This window comes from Halichoerus grypus, chromosome 5, assembly GCF_964656455.1.
Source record: "Halichoerus grypus chromosome 5, mHalGry1.hap1.1, whole genome shotgun sequence".
NCBI classification, from domain to species: Eukaryota; Metazoa; Chordata; class Mammalia; order Carnivora; family Phocidae; genus Halichoerus; species Halichoerus grypus.
This window is the reverse complement of record NC_135716.1, coordinates 165,180,237-165,197,268: the sequence shown is the minus strand read 5'-3', so window position 1 is coordinate 165,197,268 and position 17,032 is coordinate 165,180,237. Positions and strand designations below refer to the sequence as shown.

At 56.5% G+C, this 17,032-nt stretch overlaps 1 long non-coding RNA gene across 4 annotated transcripts; it reads right to left on the bottom strand.

The window, feature by feature from the left end:
• Positions 1-571: 571 nt before the first annotated feature.
• Positions 572-5,597, bottom strand: LOC118550382 (uncharacterized). Of its 4 annotated transcripts, XR_004924530.2 has the most exons (6): positions 5,446-5,597; positions 5,149-5,291; positions 4,723-4,874; positions 4,063-4,185; positions 3,071-3,265; positions 572-2,941 (listed from the first exon to the last, which is right to left on the bottom strand). It is a non-coding gene; the product is annotated as an uncharacterized LOC118550382 (long non-coding RNA). The 4 variants fall into 4 exon arrangements; XR_004924528.2 differs by having other exon boundaries at positions 572-3,265; XR_004924529.2 differs by having other exon boundaries at positions 572-3,265; positions 5,453-5,597.
• Between the last annotated feature and the right edge of the window lie 11,435 nt (positions 5,598-17,032).

Here is a 17,032-nt window from a genome sequence, read left to right as displayed (position 1 = left end):
CCAGTCCCGGGAACCACCAGGCGGTGGGTGGTCAGGACCACCGGTCCCACTGAAGAAACTGAGTCCAGGGGGGTGAAGTGGCTTCTTCAAGGTCACACGGCTGAGCTGGTGGGTGGGAGCCGAGACCTGCCCCCGTCTGTCTGACTTGGGAGCCCAGCGAGAGCCCAGCGCCGTGTCTGCCCCGTCATGGGGCCGCCCTGCCCCTCCCAGCCCTCTGGGGAGGCTCCTGCCGCACCAGCCCGAGTGAGCCCGGACCCAGGGGTTCACGGGAGACCCCAGATGCCCGGCAGAGAACGGCCCCACCTGTGCGCACATGGCCGACCCCAGCTGGGGGATGCTCTCCCTCCTGCCTCCTCCCACCTGGGCCTGAAACCTCAGCACACGAAGGCCCTTCTCAGTCCCTTCTGCCTCTGCTGGGCTGGCGGCAGCCCCATCACCAGCCCTGCCTTGCAGCGTGGAGGGATTGGCACCCTGTTAAAATCTGTGTCTGGATCAGCCCCTGGCTGGAGGAATTAACTCATGTACACGCAGAAAATCTCTGCAGACTTGTCTTCTAATATTTATTCTGGAAACTGGAACATGTAGATAAGGCAAGCGCCTGACTCTGGAACTGCAGGATAAATCTGCATTCTCCATGCCACAAAGAGCTGCATATACATCCACTTTGTGAGCCAGGGGAAAACTCACATCCCGTGGATGGAAGGTTCTGGCAGGTCCTTCTCCAGCAACAAAGGCCACCACACTGATATCCTAGCCTCTAAGGACCTAACCAACAGCTTCTAAATCCCAGAGTCTTAAATTCCCAAGTCTTAATAGAATCTTAAAACTACAAAAGCTTGAGTCAGAATCCCAGGATCTTAGATTCTCCAGTCTTAAAACCTTTTACTTTAATGGAATTTTTGAAGTGCAAAATATTGAATCAGAATCCTAGAATGTGAACTTCAGGTCAGATCAAGGAATCTTAGGATTTCCAGGACTGTGATCAGCAGCTTGCTTAAATGCCCAACCCACAGGCAGCTTCCCTCCACGACGTGCCAACAAGTGGCCTTGAGGCCTCAGATCATGCTCCAGTGTCACCTCCTCCAGGGAGCCCTCCCTCACGAGATCACAGCCCCATCACAGGCTCTCCTGGTTCCATCTGTGTTGCCTTTTCAGCCCTGCCACAGGTGCCACTTTATACTTACTGTCATGATTATATCCCTGAGTTTGTCCCCCCCCCCCATTTCCCAGACTGTAAGGCCCTGGGAGTGGGTTTGGGCTGCTTTGCTCATTGCTGGATCCCTAGTACAGGGCATGACATGCAGTAGATGCTCAATCAATATCTGTTTAATGAGTGACTAAATGAATGAAAGATTCGGATGGATGGATGATGGCTGGCTACCAAAGCCTCTGCTCTTCCCACAAGTATACATAGACACCCCCCCCCCCCGCCCCCCGTGCAACATATCTGCCCCAAAGGCTGGTCAGGAGATCTGTGCTGTGTGGGCTCAGTCAGGCTTCGGAGCTTCTCTGACCCTCAGTTTTCTCATCTGTAGGACTGGAACATAAGTCAAGGCCCGTGTGTGGAATGCCGTATGTCCGCCAGGTTGCTTCGTCTGGAGAAAGGACTTCCATTCTCTCTTTGAGCCCAGAGACTTTTCTGGCTTCTCAATGTGCCATGGGACAGGAAGAGCAGTGAGGCCCAGAGCCAAAGTTGCCCTTGACTGGACTCTCCTCTGCCCCGCCTTGCTGTGCATTTCGGGTGAGTCACTGCACCTCCCTGACCCTCTGTCTCTTTGTCTAGAAGACAATTATACGTGTCTAAAGAAGAGATGGGTGGCCAGACCTAAATGGTGCCTCGAAGCCCTTCCAGGACCCGGCGTGTACAACTCAGGAGAGTCAGGCAGGAGAGAATTGTCTTCGTCACGCCGTGTGAGAGGCCCAGATTGATATGCGGTGAAGGTGTCCCAGTTGGAAGTAAACACTTCATTACCGAACAAGTTTTCCTAGAATTGATTGCATCGCCTGTTTCTCCGCATTTTTTAATTGCAAAACCAATTAGCTTTTTGGCAAAAAGAGGGGGAAGACAGAGCTCAGATTGGCTTTGCAAACTCTGCCTTTTATGGCGGCCACAGCAGGAAGCCGGAGCAGGTCCATGGAGGGCGGGGGCAGCCACGGCAGGGAGACCACTCCCCTCAGGGCAAGAAGACCCCCGAGACTCAGGGAGACAGGGCTGGGCAGACCCCTCAGGGCAAGTGGGAGGAGCCCGGCCCGCCGCCGCCACCTCCTAGAGCAGGCAAGCTGAGCAGCCATGGGTCAGCCGAAGGAGTGGACGGTCCCCAGTGGTGGCCAGAAGTGGCCCAACATCAGTGACCCTCTCCCCCAGGACCCTGGGCTCTTTCCTCATCTGACTCCATGTATCTGTGAACCAAGCCTGTTTCATGAAGGCACATCCACCTCGTTCGCTGCTGTGTCCCTGGGCCTGGAATTGGCACATTCTCTGGGTTAATGTGGAGGAGGGAATCTCAGCTTATCGGAAGGAAGAATTCTCATAGTCAAGCTGATCCCGGTGGGGGGCAGGTGTGAGTCACTGCACCTCACTGACCTCCTCAGGAGGAGAGGGACTTTGCTCCTGCTCATCTCTCCTGGGGAGGGCTTTGAGGACCCTGGAAGATCCATGAAGGAGGGAGATGGGAGAGAGTCAGATGTTGACTGGGGGGACTCTGTCCACCCTTATGACCTTGGGGCCTTTCCCATTCATGACCCCTCTCCTCCTCCTGTGCCCAGAGATTCTGGACTCCTCTCTCTAAGGGAGGCTGTGATTGTGTTTCACCCCTCAAACCCAAGTTCAAGTCTGCCCACCGCACTGACAGCTGGGAACTCGGAGCAGACAGCTTGCCTCTCCATGCCTCCTTTGTGACACCTGTAAAATGGGACTAGTCATCCTTTCGGCCTCTGTGGGCTACGGAGAATGGAGAGGAAAAAAGCACTTTGTAGAGGATTTTACACATCAACACACACACACATACACACACACACACAGAGTTCATTAACATTCTCAAAGTGTTCCCCTCCACCCCCATGAACGCACATGGTATGGACTGTTGCAGAAATTCTGCTGGGAGGGCGCCTGGGTGGCTCAGTTGTTAAGCATCTGCCTTTGGCTCGGGTCATGGTCTCAGGGTCCTGGGATCGAGCCCCGCATCAGGCTCCCTGCTCTGCAGGAAGCCTGCTTCTCCCTCTCCCACTCCCCCTGCTTGTGTTCCGTCTCTCGCTGTGTCTCTCTCTGTCAAAAAAAAAAAAAAAATCTTTAAAAAGAAAAAGAAATTCTGCTGGGAAATAGCCCGAGCAGCCAGACTCCAGGGGTCAAAGTGCAGCATGGCCCCCCATTAAAGCTTCCTGCCCAAGTCACCCAAGGAGGGGAGCAGGAGAGACGGGGGGCATGAAAGGGTGGGGATGGGAGCCTGCGGGGTTGGGCAGGCGTTCCATTCCCTCCTCCTTCCGGGAAGCCTCACTCCCCTGCTCCGCCGCTGCCTCATATTTCAGGTCAGAACATGGTGCCCCTCAGCATAAGCAGTGCGTGCCAGGAGGCACAGAGGACAAAGCCCAGGGCCAGTTGGAGGCACAGGGAGCCCTCACAGGTCATCACTGGTGTGCCACTTGACACACGGCCCGAGAGGGAACGAGCGCGGGGCAGGGGCTATGGCTGGTGGCGGCGGGGGAGGGGGGGGAGGAAGGGGGTTGGGCGGTGAGTCAGGAGAGGCCTTGCATGCCCAGAGGCCTCGGGAGTGGTTCCTCCTGCCTGGTGTTTGCTCTTCCCAGATGTTGGGTGCAGAAGCATGCGGGTGTGCACGGGCTGGGGTACTGGGCAGCCTCTCGGCTGTCCGTCCCTCGCTAGGTAGCTTCAGTTTATGAGACAGAGATGAACTCCAAAGACCCTCACAGAGGCTTCCTGCAGGGGGGGCTGGGCTGGCCTTGGTGGGCAATGCTTCATGGGGCAGGGGTCTCCTCTCCTCTCCAGAAGCAGACGTGTGCAATCCTCCGGCCCTAAGGCAAGGAGTTCTCAGGGGGGCTGTCACTAACCTGTGTCCATGTCTGCTGTCCTATGCAGCCCCATCTCAGCAGCTCGAAGAAGAGGACACCTGGGTCCTAGCTCCACCTGCACCATTGACCTTGAACGCTGAGACACTGCTTCAACTTTCTTCCCTGCGAAATGCGGCTGCTGAGTCTACCACCCTCAGAGAGGTGACACGACCCGTGAAGCTCTTGGGACTCCCTTGACACCCAGCTGAATGAGCCTGAACCCGGAGACTTACATGCCCCAGCCTCAGCCCTGCCTCAGCTCCCCCAGTTCGGCAGCTATGAAGGGCCTGAGTCAGCCAGGCCCGGGTTCAAATCCTGGCTCAGTGTCTTAGCTTTGTGACACTGGACGTGTCATTCACCCAGGGCAAGTGGTCAAGAGGGGGCCTCTCCTCCCTCCCTTCCCACTTTTCTCCTTCTTCATCCTCTTCCCCTCCTTCTCCTCCCTCCCCCCTCCTCCCCTCTTCCCTCCTCTCCTCCTTCCCAGCTCCTCCCCCAACCCTTTTACCATTCACTCTGCACGTACTGAATTCTCTGTACTCCGAATCATACAATTTATTCAGCTATTCAGGGTTTTTTTTTTAACTCCCCATATATCATCAGCATTTTCCCCATCGCTGAAAATTCCTCAAAAGCGTGGTGTTAACAGCTTCGTAATGGTACCTCATTTAGATGCACCCATATGGACCTCGCCGTGGTCACCCATCAGGCAGGCGCGTGGAGGATCGCAGCCCTTTCCTCGCACACGTCGGGCTGTGATGGCCGGTGGGGGCCCCGTGTGCCTGGGGCCCTGACCACGTCCTCAGTGCAGGGTCCTGCGGGTGGAATCGGGACATCGAGGAAAGGGATGTTTCTCAGGCTTGTCACCAGTTTGTCACCCAGTTGCCTTCCTGAAAGTTGCCTGGATAGACCCCCCCCAGCCCAGCTGCCCACGAGGGTTGTGTCTCCCCACCCACAGCCCCGCATGAGCATGCATCAGAGATCAGATTGCCGGGTGACCGCAAGCCTCAGGACGGGGACAAGTGGCAGCCGGGGGCGTGCAGCCAGGCAGGGAGCGGCAGTTGCTGGTCCCGGCTGACCGGTCACTACCTGCGCTTCTGTCCAAGTTGCTCCCTGGGGCCCGTGTGGTGCCATGGACGGGGCATGGATTTTGGCATCAGTCCACTGGATTGCAGCCCCAGATCACCACCCTGTGAGAGCTGGGTGAGCTCTCTGAACATCGGTCTCTGCTTCTGTAAAATGAAAGCAAACGGACCCACCTTACCAGGTGCCCCGGGGAGCTGTATAAACACTGTTTAGAGAGCCTGGCCCAGAGCGGGTGCTTGGTAAAAGTGAACTCTCATCTTCCCATGAGGAGGGAGCTTTCTGCAGCTATTTCCTTCTCACCACTCACTGCTTCACGAGGATCAGAACCGCAGTGCAGCTTATGATGGTGCCAGCCCCCGGCCCCCTCCGCACTCGCTCCTCACAGGGCTCCCCATAACTCATCTCCTTCATGTATCATCCCATCTCCGTGTATGCTTCCTGGAGGTTCTGACCAGCACAGTCTGTGGTCCAAGGAAACCGGTGGTGAGAAGGTCTTTGGGGCTGGCTCACCCGCCCTTGCGCAGGTAGACGTCACCATCCTGGTGGGGAGGTTGGGCACAGAGAGTGCTTGGCATAAAGTGGTGCCTCGGTTGCTAAAGATTTTATCTGTGGTTCCCTGGGAAGACACCCCAGGGGAGGCTACCCTGTGGTGGGTGTGACGAGGCAGACGGTGGAAGGATGTGCGGGGCGAGAGGCACGGGGCGGCGACTGCAGAGACAGAGGAGTTGGCCGGGCACCAGCTCCGCCATTCCCACTTCGTTGAGAACTGAGCTGCTGAGTGTGATCACACGGGGTTAGGAGGAGTGGGAGGCGTGGAGGAGAGTAGGTGTGCCCACAGGGGGTGGCACCATGGAGAGCTTGGGGGGGATGGAGTGGTTCTGATCTTGAGTGTGGTGTGGCTTCTGCCTATGTGACAGAATGCCACCAAACCATACATAGAAGTCGCACGGGTGTCGATGTCCTGGTTTTGACGTCGTGTCGCTGACGCGAAGGTGTAACCATTGGGGAAAACTAGCTGAAGGTTACGTGGAGCCTCCATGTACTGTTTTTGCAACTTCCTGTGGATCTATAATTGTCTTCAGATTAAAAGTTAAAAACAAGACAATGGAGGAGGCGGCTTAGGGCCGCCCCTTCAGTAAAATAAAACATAACCATCACTTGCTCAGTGATCACGCCTGAGCTGGTTGTGAGACCCGGAGCCCACGGGTGGGAGCTAGAGGTGCCCAGGCCCCTAGGAAGAAGGGTCCTCAACAGCACGGCAAGGATATACCATAATAATTACCTCGGTCCTTGCCCCAAGGGACTGATGGCCATTTATTCAGGTGACTGGGCCCTGGGGAAAGGAAATAACCAGCCCCTTGGGGGTCCCTGAGGACCGTGGGGCATAAGTCTGAGCCCACATGGGCACCTGGAGACTCAGTTGGGTGTCCTGCCACCCAACTGTTAGAGTGGGGACCTCTAGGACCAGGCATTCAAAGGCATTCTGGCTAGTCGGGCTCACAGCAGGCCATAGGCCACCTCTCCGGTGGCCCCTTCCCCAAGCCCAGAGTAGATACTTGGAACCGATACACTCAGCAGTTGGGATAACCCCAAAATTGGGTCCCTGGCCTGTGGGGTAAGAACTACATAGTAAAGAAGGCCAAAGAAAAATCTTTTGAGGGGCACCTGGGTGGCTCGCCGGTTAAGCGTCCAACTCTTGATTTCGGCTCAAGTCATGCATAGGGCTCTATGGAGGCTGCTTGGGATTCTGTCTGTCCTTCTCCCACTGTACACCCCTGCACCCCCCCCAATGCTCTATCTCTCTAAAAACAAAAGTCTTTGCAGCGGTCCCCTGCTCTAGCCAGGATTACGATCAGAAACAATACCACATCGGGTGGGGCAGGGAGTGGGGAGAGGATAGCAAAGATTAGTGCTGTCCTTGACATCCCAGCGGATCCTGTGTTCCTATCATGTCCTCGTTTAATCTGCAAGTCTGGCCACTGTAGAAACAAATGGAAACTGGAAGAAGACCTCAGCATACGCCAGGCTCAACCAGGTGGCAGCTTTGAGTGGAGGCGACATGCTGGACCCCACAGGCTTCCTTGCTAGAACAGATGAAAAAGGCCCCGGGGGGGTGCCTGGGTGGCTCAGTCGTTAAGCGTCTGCCTTCAGCTCAGGTCATGATCCCAGGGTCCTGGGATCGAGCCCCGCATCGGGCTCCCTGCTCAGCGGGAGGCCTGCTTCCCCTGCTTGTGTTCCCTCTCTGGCTATGTCTCTCTCTGTCAAATGAATAAATAAAATCTTTAAAAAAAAAAAAGAAAAAGAAAAAGGCCCCAGGGACGTGGTATGTGGCGCGGACTTAGGGGCTGTGTTCCTTCCCATTCCTGTCAGAAAAGAGCACAAGAACAGCTCACATCCACGCCCTTGGACACCATTTGTCCCCATCTCTGCTCTTCGGGACTCCCCAGTGTTGGAGGACTCCCCAGTGTTGGAGGACCCCCCAGTGTTGGAGGACCCCCCAGTGTTGGAGGACTCCCCAGTATTGGAGGACTCCCCAGTGTTGGAGGTTCTTGACCCGAAGAGGCAGGGCCTCGCGGGGACACACAGCAAGGGTCCCCACCTTCCTCTCCTGAGTTCCCGTCAGGAGGGGGGGCCCGCGGGGCGCCCGGAGGTGCTGCTCCCCAACCCGCAGGGGCAGGTGGCACCATGTGGCCTGCAGGGGGCTGGCGTGGCTGCAGGTCGGCCAGCACAGATGCTGCGCTGGGAGAGCCGCCGAGAGGGCAGGGTTTCTGCCGCCCACATGGGCCCAGCTTGGCCGGAGAGCTGGGCTGTCCCAGCGAAGGAGGGAAAGGGGGAAGGAAAACAGGCCCTGGAAGGCAGGGGCGGAAGGGAATCCATCCAGTTCCTCATCCAGCGACGCGCTGTGTGACCTTGTCCGAGTTCCCGTCCCTCGGGTCCTGGCTGCTCCATCGGTACCAGAACCCGGTTTGTCTCAAGTCTGTGGTGCGGATTTATGGGGCAACTGTCTCTAAAGTGCTCAGAACAGGACAGCGAGAGCTCAGAAAGCATCAGCAGTTAGAACTGGGCCCCTGGCCCATTGTGAGCCAGCCTGAGCCCGGGGTCTCCGTCCTGGGAAACCCACCCCCCAGCCCCCGCAAGCTGCTACTTCTGCTCCCGCTGGAGCTCCTCCCTGCCCCTCCCCTGTCTTCTCCCACTTAACGAACAGCTTCACTTGAAAAGCCATCTGGGAGGATGGATGGCGCAGGCAGATTTTGTAGAATAAGTTTTCAGGGAGAAGTGCCAAGAAATTAAAGGCACAGCACTTAGGATGCTACTCTTATGAAGCCGCATAACTCTGACTGCTGGAGGGTTGTTTCTGTATTGTACATTCATCCCTCACCCCCTCCGCCGGGTGCTCGGGGCTCTGTTCTCTCTAGTCCTTAGTGGGCCTGCTCCCACCGGCCCTGCTGACTCCCTCTCTCAGGTGAACCCCGCTCTCTCTCACCAGGGAGGGGCTGCAGCTGGGGCTTTCCTCTCTGAGCCTCTTCCCTCCTGTGGGGTCCCTGCCGCACCTCAGGTAAGCTGCTCACCACTCCCCCCTCCCCCGCCAGGAGACCCGGGTGAAGGTTTGTCTACTTCTGGGGTCTCCCGAGGCGGATGTGGGGACAACAGGTGGATGCTCTGTGAAGGAGAGATGCGTCCACAGTTGGGCTGCATGGATGGCCCTCGGGAGGGGTAATGAACTCCCCATCTCTGGAGGTGTGCAAGGAGGACAGGTGAGCACTCAGCAGAGAAACCTCCAAGGAGGCGAATTAGCCGGGAGGCTGAGAGCTGTGGGCTGAGTCCTGATCGTGTCCTGACTGCGCTGGTTACAAGGTGTCCGACCTTCAGCAACCACTTACACTCACCGAGCCTCGGTTTCTTCTTCTGGAAAATCAGGCAGAATAATAGTTCCCACTTCCCAGGGTTGTCATGGAGACAGTGACATAATGTGTACAGAGCCCTGAGTGCAGAGTGCGTGTTGTCATTAGTGGGGCAGGGGTGGGGCGGGCTGGGTTGTGACGCCTCAAACAGTCTGAGATCCCAAATGGCTTTAGTTTTTAAGGTTTAAGACTCTGAGATCCAATCATTCAATTATCCTAAGATTATAAGGTTCCCTAAAATTCTAAGGCTTTAAGAAATTATGATTTTATTATTCTATTTGCCTAAGGCTTATTAGTCATCTGAGGCTGTGTGCTTCGAAGAAGCACGTTTGAACCCCTGAGCCATCGGCCGTACTTCTCCCAGCCTCACGCCTGTCTGATGGACAAGGAGTGTTTATCACTATCCCCTGCCTGATTTCAGATCTTCTGTGTCTTTGTTCCCACCAGCCCTTCCCTTCTGCTGGGGTCCGTTTTTATTCAATCTGGCCTTACCTCCTGGATCTTTTGTCCCGGACACACACCTGACCCCTCAGCATTCCTGAACGCTCTGTGCCCCTGGGCTCTTCCTTCCTGGCCCCCAAACCTGATCCCCATATCTGCCCATTGAAGTGTCCCTGTCAAGGCTGAGGTTGCAAGTAGAACTTTCCCAAAGCTTCTCTTCCCAGTTGAAATCAGTAGTAATGTCCTGCTTGGTGCTTCCAGTGTGCTTTGTTCAAACCACTACGACAACAACCCTCACAGTCTGATTCATTATTATTATTATTAAAGAGAAAACCTCTGACTTTCACCCCATGGCAGACCCACCTCTGGTGTCCTTCTGAGACCCCTCCATGCTCTCCAAGGAAGGCGGCTGCGTGGACCTGACTGCTCAGAGGCGGGACGCTGACGGGCCACGCTCACTGGCAGGCAGGGTCTGCACATGGAAGACCCTGGACCCGCTCCCTCCTGCCCCCTCCTCTCCCTCTGCCCTCAGCCTGGAGGCCAGTCAGCTCTGCAGATCCAGCAGGTGAAGCCAGGACAGAGGAAGCAGGAGGTCTCCCTCGAGCCTCCCCTCGACCTCCAGGCCTATCCCAGTCACGGTGCAGTCAGCGAAAGAGAATCCACTCTAGAGATTCAGACAAACAGCTCAAAGCAGGGGGACTGGCTCAGGGAGGAGCTGAGGAGCCAAACAGCCCCGCGTTTTTCCAGGTGCGCTCAGCTGACCAGCAAGGGCGTCACCTGTGTGCTCTGCAGGGGATCCTGAGCAGGATCTCAGCCTCCCCGCCAGGTCAACTCCATGGGAATCTGCATGTCAATCAGATCCCCAGGGGATCAGGTGCCCCTCAAGGTAAGAGGAGGACTGGCAGAAAGCAGGGGTCCCCGGCTGTGGCTGAAGGTCAGGATCACCTGCACCGTCCTGGACCGCGTGGAACAGCATCTGGGGATTGGTGGGACTGGCAGTTTGTAAATCCTTCCAGGTGACTCCAGTGTGCCTCCTGGCTGAGAACCGCTGATCCCCCCAGGGCCTGTTGGTGTCTAGTTTGCGGGGGGGTCTGGGATTGTCGGGGGAGATGTGGGCATGTTTGTGTGCCGCAAGGCTGGTTTCGGGGGCAAAAGCAAACACCAGGCTTCGTCGCTGCTGCTGCATACACTTTGCTGTGATGAGAAAGATGGGCCCTTGGGAAGTGAGCTCCTTCTTTGCTGGGACAGCCTCAGAGGCTGTGCGCCTGGCTCTGGGGGTGGGAGCGGGAGCAAACATCCTGAGGAGCTCGTGGGTGCTCGGGTGAGAGGGTGAAGGCCACCTGTGGGGTCACGGGAGACTTAGCCATCCCACGTGGCCCCTGGCATCCCCAAACAGACCCCCAAAGTGGGGCCAAGGGCAGGCAGGTGTTCACGACCCAACGGAGCTGGTCCCCTAGATGGGCACCTGGCCTGTCTCATCTGGGAGCCGAGGCCGGCCGAGCAGGAGGGGGGTCCCGGGTCTGCTGCCCCTGCTTCACTCTGCGCACCACACCCCGTCGGAGGGCCCTGCTTCTGGTGCAGTGACCAGAGTGAGCGGCCCCCGCCGGTGCCATCTGAGAGCACCCACGTGATCATCATTACTGGCTTGTAATGGAAAATTCTAGAGGTGGCACACATTTTAGTTGCATCTGGATCCAGTGCTCCATTGAAGCCATCGGACCCTGGTGGCCAACATCTCCCTGTTGTCATCCTCCAAGCCTTGTCCCCAACAAATCTATCCCCGCACCCCCAAAGACCCAGAGGGCCTCTTCCCTCACCGTAGAGTAGAAAGCTCAGAAATGACTTCCACTGGTTCATTGGGTCCCACGCCCACTGCTCATCCCGTCACTTCATCAGGAGACTGGAAGGACCTGCCTGGCCCAGCCCCACAAACGCACGTGAGCGAATGGGCTCGGGAGAGACAGTCCCAGGAAAGATGGGATTCTGACAGCAGAGAGGAATGTGTACGGTTGGCTAGACAGCCGTGCCCTCAGTCAGTGGTTGCAGATCCCAAACAGGACTGAAAAATGGCAGGACACTGGGGCTCTGCAGCATCAGCCCCCAGCAGGACAGATGGCTCTCCCTCAGCTCCTGCTCAGGGTCAGCGGTGACAGGTCCTGCCTGGAGCCCACCTGCTCAGAGGAGGCGGGAGACGGCCGGGCCACCAGCGGCCTTGACCTGCTTTCTGGAGCCGTGCCTATCAGAGAGAAGCATCCGCAGGAAGTCGGGGCCCATGCCCGGGGGCTGGGGGGGCACTGCCCGCCCCCTCAGGGCCTCAGCATTGAGGTTGGGGGCTGACTAGGAAAGCAGAGCAGGCTCAAGGGGACAGAGATGCTGCAGCTCTCCCCTCCCCGCCCTGCTCCTCCCCTGCCTGCCCCTGTCCTAGCTCACCAGCGTCCTGCTCTTTCTCCCCAGGTCCCGCTGTGTCACCCGGATGTCCCCAGGTCCCTCCAGCACAGCCAGCCTCCCCCTGAATGTCTCTGTCCCCTTGAGCCTGCTCTGCTTTCCTAGTCAGCCCCCAACCTCAATGCCTCTCACTGCCCCCAACTCCCCACTGCCCAAGGCCAAGCAGGCCCTGAGGTCCCCTGGGGTCACTATATGCCATCCCCTTCTGGCCTCTCAGCCACCTCCGCCCTGGGCCAGACCCATCAGCTCACATCCCACGGGCAACATGGCCTCGTCTCTGTCCCCAGCCCTTAGGCTCCTTTAATTTGGACAGAAGATCTTCCTAAATCAGACCCTGACACTTCCCCCTCAAAAATCCTTCTGCCCTAAGTATAAAGTCCACCTCTTGGTACAGCTTTTAAAGCTATTTGTTTGTTCCTTCACCTGTTCTTTCATTCACTGAAGAAGTATTAACTGAATCACTACTATATCTGAGAATCCTTCTCAGTGCGGGCGAGACAGCAGAGAATACAATAGGCAGAAATCTCTGCCCTCGGGGAACTCGCAGACAGTGAAGAGGTGGCCAACTCCTCCTCATTCTTCAGGTCTCAGGGAAAGAGTGCCTTGTCTGAACACTCTGCCCTCCCTGAACACTCCTCCACCCTCTCCCAGACAGGGACGGAGCTTTTTCCTTGCTCCAAAACCTCCCTGTGCCTCCTCCATTAGGCAGGTTTTGGAATTTCCAGTTCTTTGAGTTCCTCAGATTATCCCAGGTATGTTTCTACCTCAGGGCCTTTGACCTTGCTGTTCCCTCTGCCCGTACATCTCAGACAGGCTCGTGTGTCACACTCTCACTCTCTTCATGTCTCTACTCAAATGTCACCTCCTCCAAGAGGGCCTCCGGCCTGTCAGGGGTTCCTCCTGGCCATTGCCTGCTTATAGCTGGTGGGGATGGGGAGTGAGGATGGTCTCCTTACTCTATCCTGGCCCTTCTTCCTGCTCTGCTCTCTCTCCCCAGGAGGAATGCTGCTGTCTCCAATGGAGCCTCCACAGTGTCTCCAGCTGGGCTCTTCCCTGCACCCCGCCGCCTGGACACCCAACTGTCTCCTGCCCCTGTCTCTGCGCAGCTCAGAGAGCACGCCCCAGCCCACTCCTTGTCCTTCTCACTCAGGAAAGGGCAGCTCCGTCCACCAGGCCCCTCAGCAAGAAACCCAGGGTCCTCTCCACAAACCCCTCAGCCCACACCCCCCACAACCCCAAGGGTGGGTGTTTCTTCCTCCATAAACCCTCCTGATCTGCCCACTGCCCCCCACTCCCTCAGCATGGCTCTGGTCCCCCTCAGCCTCCTCACGGGTTCCTGCTCCCACTCCAGCCTCCACGGAGGAATCAGAGATCTTGTGAAATCCCCAAACTGCTCAGGCCACTGCCTTGCTTAACACCCTTCCATGCTAATCAGGGAGCCTCGAGTAAACTGGGCCCTGCTGGCCAAGGCAGTGAGACCCCAGCAAGGTCTGGCTGCTCCCCGGCCCCTCCCCATGCTCCCTCCTCACCTCACTCTGCCCAGTGGCCTTCTTTAGGCCTCCGAAACTCCTTCCCACCCCAGGACCTTTGCACATGCTGCGTTTGCTCCCTAGATCATGCTGCTCCCCACTCTTCACGTACCCAGCTCCTTCGGGTCTAGGCTGAAATGTTGGCTCCTGATTCCCTTGTCTGAGTTAGTCCCCCTCGTTATCCTCCCACATTGCCTCCTGTACATGGTATGCTTGGCCCCATCCAGAGGTGTAGCTGTCTGTGTGACTTTTCTTTGAAAGGCCATGCCCCCTCTGGACCATGGGCCCCAGGAGGCCCGTGCATGGCCTGACTTGTGCATTTCCCATCCCTGGCCCAGTGTCTACCGGTGCAGAGTAGGTGCTTCAGAAATGACCTGGATGGACACGTGGAGCTGTGAAAATCTGAAGGGAGCAAAGAATAAAAAGTCTGTGTCCCTTTAAATTGAGCAGAAATAGCTGTGAGTGTTGTTAATTGTTTTTATTTGGAGGATGTTGGTTTTCATTTTATTTTATCTTTTAATAACTCACCCTGCATAATCAGCTGGTAATTACAGCTTCCATCTCTGGCTTGTGCCTCCCTGACTTGGGCTCAGAGGACAGGAGCCGTTTCATATTTAATCAGTAGCTGAGCCGGAATGCTCTCAGGGGAGCGAGCTCATGTTGGGGTAGAGAGTTTAATTCTCAGTGATGTTAATTAGAACAGGAAAACTACCTGAGCTCAGAACACAGGGCTGCTGCGGGGCCTCCCAGGAACGAAAAACGAGAGGCCACACCCTGCTTGACTCATCCCAGCCCAGCGCAGGCGAGCCTTTGACAGTTGTCATCCCTGCCAGGGACACGGCATAATCAATTATCCCTCCAAGCCCTCTGTGCCTTTGCCAAACTGGACAGCTACTGGTGGCCTGCAGGTCCCCTCAGGGGCTTTCTGGTGTGAGGGGGGCAAGAGGGATCGTAGTGGCAGATTAGGGGCATTTCTGGACGGTCAGCCCCATGCCCTCTGCAGCAGGGACAGGACCTTTCCTTAATCAACCGCCATCTCCCTCTCTCTGTTCTCACCTGTGGGCTCTGGGGGCTGCTCCCTCCAGCAGAGGGAGAGGACCGGCCCAACCCCACTGGCCTGAATCACCATCACCCACACATTTTAACTTCCTGGAGCATCATGTCCTCTCCTTCTCGGAATGCGTCTCGTCCCCAGTCCACATTTGTTGGTGTGACTAGACAGTGAGCTTGGGAAGGCAAGGTCTGCTTTTCCCTTACCTGTCCGCCCCAGCACCTAGCGTGGTGCCCAGCACCAGCAGGTGTTTGTTGGATGGACAAACGAACCGAGCGCAGAGCAAATGACAGGCAACAGGGAGCGGGCAGTCCTCAGGCCAGGCCAGCACCCGTGCCAGCAGCAGGTCAAGAGGTGGACTGTCCCAACCCACCCGGCTGAGACGTGACTCCAAGTGACTTCCGGGAGCAGGGCCTCACCTGGTTTGTGGAAATCTCACACGACCGACACGTCAGCATCCTAAGTGTGCTCCACGTCAGTGAGAGCAAGTAACACGGGATCTGGGACACGGAATGCAGCTCGTGGGAGCCGGGAGGAGCCGTGGAGAGCTCATCCTTCCAGTTGTAGAGGGTCACCTCTTTGCCACACTAATCAGGGCTTCTCAGAAGAGCTGAGCATCTATTGAGCACTTGCTATGTGCCTGGAGCGGACATCTGGACCTCACACATATGAACCCATTTTCATCTCCACATCAGCCCTCCAAGGGAAGAATGTGCTATTGTATCATCCCCATTGTACAGATGGGGAGGCTGAGGCACAAGAGGTGTGGCCACTTCCCCAAAGCCTCATAGGTGGTAAATGTGCTCCAGAGCAGCTCCCACCTGGTTTCGACAGCAGCCTGGTGATGTAGCAGTGCCCTGCCCCGGGTGCCTGGACAGCTGGGATGGAGGGAGGGGCCTTGTTTGAAGATAAAACTCGGGGAGGTTGAAGAGAGATTGGGTGATCACTAGATGTGGGTGTGCGGGAGGGGCGCCCACATGAAATGCAGGTGTGAGGATGTCATGACCAGTCTCCAGCCTGGGGGACAGGGAGACCACTGACAGAGCCACCTGGAGGCCCCTTAACTGGGTCTCCGTTCATCTCTTTCGATGGCCCGGTTTGGAGGGCTTGGAGCCCGAGCAGGATCCGACTGTCCCAAGGTGGCTCTGCTAAGGTCGCAGCAGGCCATCCTAAGGAATGAGGTGGACAATGGCCACAGAAGCCTGGAAACTGTCTGGGGTCCCCAGGGCTCCCTTCTTCCTCCCGCCCCCACATGGCAAAGAAAAATTCCTTTGAAAATGAAGGTTTAGCTTGAAGTAAACAGATTAGTAATGGTGACGTGCTAGCGCTTTGTTAATTACATGTCCTCAATCCATTTAAACCCAGGCCTTTAATTCAGATTTATAGGAATAACTTAGATTTATAAGAATAGTTATTATGCATTAAGTACAGAAAATGCCAATTGGTTTTCATGGGCAATATTTATTGAAGTATAAAAGGGAAAATATGTAAAATCTAATTGCCCTTGAGTTTCGCTTCAGAGCTGACAGGGGAGTCGGGGGCTGGGGTGGATACACCTCGGCTCACAAGGCATTCTCATCTCTCCTGGGTCGTAATTTTGTACTCCCTGTGCTGGTTCATTTAAATAAAAACCAGACATCACACCACGACTGAAACACCCGCCTGTCCACAGTGGAAGATGCTGTCTGGGGCTGTGTCTACACCAGCCTGAGAGTGAAGGACAAATAGGGGGCAGGAAGGCATAGTGGAAGGAGCACTGGATGGGGGAGTCCAGAGCCCTGGGCTCTAGTCCTGACTCTGACACTGACATCTTGCGGCAGATCCAGGAACCAGGAGCGCTGGGGCCGGGTGATCTGATGCCCTTTCTGGCTCTGAAGTTAGACGGATCCGGAAAGGTGGTCTCAGCTCCCGATGGGGATGGGCACTCAGTTCCCACCAGCTTTGGGGTGCCATGGAGGTGACTGCCCCAGTATCTCTGTCCCTTATGAACCTGAGGGGCCTCATTGCATGGCCAGGTGGCCCAGTGGATAGGCCTCCCCCGCAAGTGGGGTCAAGCCCAAGATACAGGGAGTGTGAAGGAAAGAGAAATGGGAGCAGTGAAGGCCAGGCTCTGGGCTGGGGGCATTCACGGTCCAGTTGGTGAAACAAGGCACTCGGCTCCTGGGAGCTGGATTTGGGGGAGCCTGGGAGGCTGTGAAGGGTGCCTGAAGCTGCTAGTAAAAATTTCGGTGTTTACCCATTCCAACCCCCTGATTTTCCAGAGGAGACCCTCACAAGGTCCCACGGCCAGGTAGAGACCTCTTGCCTGAAGGCAACATGACAAACCACCTAACAGTGTACATTTCACTGCTACCAACAACTTCCCTCCCGGGGTCTCTCCTGAGCCCCAGGACAGTGGTGCAAAGCACTCTTGATCCTTCCTTCTTCGGTCTCCAGGAACCAGATCTTCTGCTCGTCCATTTCTCAGGATTCATGGTCAAGAGCAGCCCGGCTGGGAGCACCTGGAAGCTGGGGTGGGA